Source organism: Nomascus leucogenys, chromosome 4, assembly GCF_006542625.1.
Source record: "Nomascus leucogenys isolate Asia chromosome 4, Asia_NLE_v1, whole genome shotgun sequence".
Lineage (NCBI taxonomy): Eukaryota > Metazoa > Chordata > Mammalia > Primates > Hylobatidae > Nomascus > Nomascus leucogenys.
Window position 1 is genome coordinate 53,103,909 of NC_044384.1, and position 4,013 is coordinate 53,107,921.

A 4,013-nucleotide genomic window follows, 5' to 3' on the forward strand; every position below is an offset into this window, starting at 1 on the left:
CAAGGAAATTACCTGGAGAAGCTGCTTAAATCCCATTAGCCAGATATTAGTCAGATGGCCATGCTGAGTCACAAAAGAGTCTGATGAAGTCTTTTTAAAAAATCGATTATATGCCCCACTATAATCAGGATTTTAAGATGGAAAGAACAACTATCACAGTATGTAACCAGCAATCCCTGCAGAAATGTGCTCTACGTTGGGGAGATTGTCTTTACATTATCTCAGAGCGTAAAATTGCCCATGACTTGCCAGTTTTCCATTTTGTCCTTGGTTTGCGAAACAGCCACCTAACAGACAAGCTCTACCTATAGTTTGCTATGGCATTGAGTGGGGAAAAAGAGATCTTTTTCCAGTTAGGACTCTTGTATTAGTCTGTTCTCATGCTGCTATGAAGAAATACCCAAGACTGGGTAATTTATAAAGAAAAGAGATTTAATTGACTCATAGTTCCACAGGGCTGGGGAGCCCTCAGGAAATTTACAATCATGGTGGAAGGCACCTCTTCACACAGCGGCAGGAGAGAGAAGGAGTGCAAGCAGGGGAAATGCCAGATGCTTATAAAACCATAAGATCTCATGAGAACTCACTATCACAAGAATAGAATGGGAGAAACTGCCCTCATGATTCAATTACCTCCCACCAGGTCCCTCCCATGACATGTGGGGATTATGGGAACTAGAATTCAAGATGAGACTTGGGTGGGGACACAGCCAAACCAAATCAACTATCTTCTGTTGAAAATGAAAAAACAAAAAACACTCCACCAAAACTAGCTCAAGACAGAAGAAAGTTTATTGGCTCACATAGGTAAAAAGTCCAGGATGGGACTTTCTTCAATAACAGTTTCATTTAGGCTCCAAAAATGTCATCAAGACCCATTTTCTGTCCACCTCTCAGTGGGCTCTGTGTTCATCCACTCATTGGCCTTATTCTTGACTTACCTGTGGTGGCAACAGTAGCACCAGCTCACCTACTTCCAGTTTCAAGTCCCTTGGGAAAGAACAACAGTCTCCTTGTGCCTCGTTGCAACTGGGTCACATGGAGGATGAATAAACAAAATCCTCTAACAAAAGAGAATGTTAAGAATGGATGTGATGCTTTTTAAACTATGTGGCCTGAGAGTGGGAGAGAGTGGTTCCCCAGATGGAATTTGAGGTGTCATTTTACCTTAAAAATAGTGAATGGATACTGGGAAGACAAATGGTAAATCTCTCCAATGGAGACATATTTCACACAATGTGGGATTCCACTGATATTCTCCATTACTCAAGATGTAACCACTTCCCAAAATATTCCATGGGGCTAAAAATAAAACCAATTTCATAGGCTTGATGTGATAATTGAACAGCAAAACATACTTGCAAATAGATAGTGTAACATCTCCAAGCAGGAAGAAAACTTGTTAAGACACCATTCTGGGAGGGCTACTATTACCCTCTGCCAGATTAGGTCACTAGAAAATTGTCATCTTCAGTATTGTTTCCGGCATTCAGTGCTGCCCAACTGGGGAACTGGAGAATCCCTAAGCCAGGTCTTTCCTGCCTTTCCCTGTACACTATTCCCCTTTCACCATCCAAAGTATGCTTGATGTGTGTCTTTTTTGTATCCTACTCTGTGACATACCTTTTATGAAAACTTTTATTAATACTAAAGAATCATGGCCAGGCGCAGTGGCTCATGCCTGTAATTCCAGCACTTTGGGTGGCCGAGGTGGATCATTTGAGGCCAGGAGTTCGAAACCAGCCTGGCCAACATGGTGAAACCCCATCTCTACTAAAAATACAAAAGACTAGCCAGGCATGGTGGTGGGCACCTGTAATCCCAGCTACTCAGGAGGCTGAAGCAGGAGAATGACTTGAACTCAGGAGGCAGAGGTTGCAGTGAGCCAAAATGACGCCACTACACTCCAGCCTGGGTGATAGAGCAAGACTTTGTCTAAAACGAAACAAAACTCCCAAAAAACCTCTACAGAGTCTTTAGTCCATCTGTTGTCAGTATCTCAAAGTTCCCATTTCACGTATAAAGTCTTCATCACATTAATTTCTAGGTAAATTTACATCTCCCAACACAGTCTCTGTAAAAATACCAGCTATAGAAGTTATCTGAAAGCAGCTGCTTTCTGTGATTTCTGCCAATACTTACTTTCCCTGTCTCCTCCCTCAGGGAATGCTGGAAGAGGAGACAGGCCCCAGATTTGGGCAGGAAGTAAACAGTTTTCAGGCTGAGGCCAATCTTAGCAGGAACATTCCAATATTTTTTCAGCAACGTTGTCCCAGCACTTCACTGGTTAACCTTTTATGTCCACCATTTGTGGATTTCACAGCTACTTGTCAATGGTGAATATTGATCATCATCATTATCTACTGAGCTGCTACCATATCCCAACTACTCCTTGCATGTTGTTCATTATTTTCTCAACACTCGGCATATTTGCAATGTGTTATTTCATATCACAGACAAGGAAACTGAACGCAGAGATGTTTTATTTCTTTCAAACATCACTTGAGGATGAACAATGAAACTGATTTGAAACCAGGATTGTGTTTTTTTTTTCACTCTGATATGCTGCAATTAAAAAGCTATTTCTAAGACTGTACTTTCCGAGATCATTTCTATAGTTGGTTGTGAGAGAAGTTTCTCTGAACTTGCAGAGCACGGGAAACCAGGAAGAGGAGGCGCAGGGTGCTCTCCACACGTGTGAAACCGGCTGTGGGTGTTGCTTTCATGCAACTGCCATTTGCCACTGATGATCTTCTCTTCCTCTGGAAGAGTAAGAGGGGAAGGACACAGTTTCAGTGCTTCTCATTTATAATTAATTAATTAATTAATTAAGGGCAGGTGCAGGGGCTCACACTTGTAACCCCAGCACTTTAGGAGATTGAGCAAGGAGGATCCCTTGAGCCTGGAAGTTTGAGCTCAGCCTGGGCAGCAGAGTGAGACCATGCCTTAAAAAAAATTTTTTTGTCATTTTGTTTTAATTTTTATTTTTTCTGAGACAGGGTCTCACTCTGTTGCCCAGGCTGGAGTGCAGTAGCATGATCTCAGCTCACTGCAACCTCTGCCTCTGGGTTCAAACAATTCTCATGCCTCAGCCTCCCAAGTAGCTGGGATTACAGGTGACTGCCACCACGCCCAACTAATTTTTTTGTACTTTTAGCAGAGACAGGTTTTCACCATGTTGGTTGGCCAGGCTGGTCTCGAACTCCTGACCTCAAGTGATCCGCCCACCTCAGCCTCCCAAAGTGCTGGGATTACAGGCATGAGCCACTGCACCCGACCAAAAAAAAAAAATTTTTTTTTTAATTAGCCAGACATTGTGGCATGTGCCTGTAGTCGCAGCTACCATGGGGGCTGAGGTGTGAGGATAGCTTGAGCCCAGGAGTTTGAAACCAGGCTGGGCAGCAAAGTGAGACCCTGCCTCAAAAATAAAAAATTAAAAAATTAAAAAGCTACTTCTTACGGATACTCATTGAGTGGAAAGCAATTTAATTTTATGTATAATAAGTTATTTCAAAAAGAATTGTAGTTATGTGTGGCATTTTTTCATAAATGCCTGACACAAATCAAGATCTACCATGGTAAGTGTGCTCCGGAGATACCCTTCTTGACCAAAACAAAGCAGGGCAGGGGTTGGGAGGCCTTTTGGGCTGGGCTCCAGGACACGATGACTAGAAGACGATGCAAAGCGCATGAGAGAGTAGAGAGCTACACAGTTTGCTTCCATATTAGACTCTGCAAAAGTAGTTCTTAAATGTTAGCTCACATGCAGCCCAGTCACGTTACTGAGCAGATTCCTGGGCTCCAGTCCTGGGTGATTCTTGCAGGTGGTCCATTGACCAGATTAGGAGAATCATTGTCCAAGGTCTCAAAGCCAAATTTAGGACGCAGAGAGAAAGAATCCTAAGTGGTTGAATGGGAAACTGATTCTCCTCTTGAGCACACCTTAGATTCAAATAATTGATTGGAGTAGATCATTCTATACAGAAATCTTCTGACCTGCAGAGTTTCTACAA

The 4,013-nt window shown here is 42.7% G+C and overlaps 1 non-coding gene across 1 annotated transcript; it reads left to right on the forward strand.

Moving 5' to 3' along the window:
- The first annotated feature begins 2,587 nt into the window (after window positions 1–2,587).
- On the forward strand, window positions 2,588–2,800 carry LOC115835026. Its single transcript, XR_004029983.1, has one exon. It is a non-coding gene; the product is annotated as a small nucleolar RNA U3 (small nucleolar RNA).
- The last annotated feature ends 1,213 nt before the right edge of the window (window positions 2,801–4,013 follow it).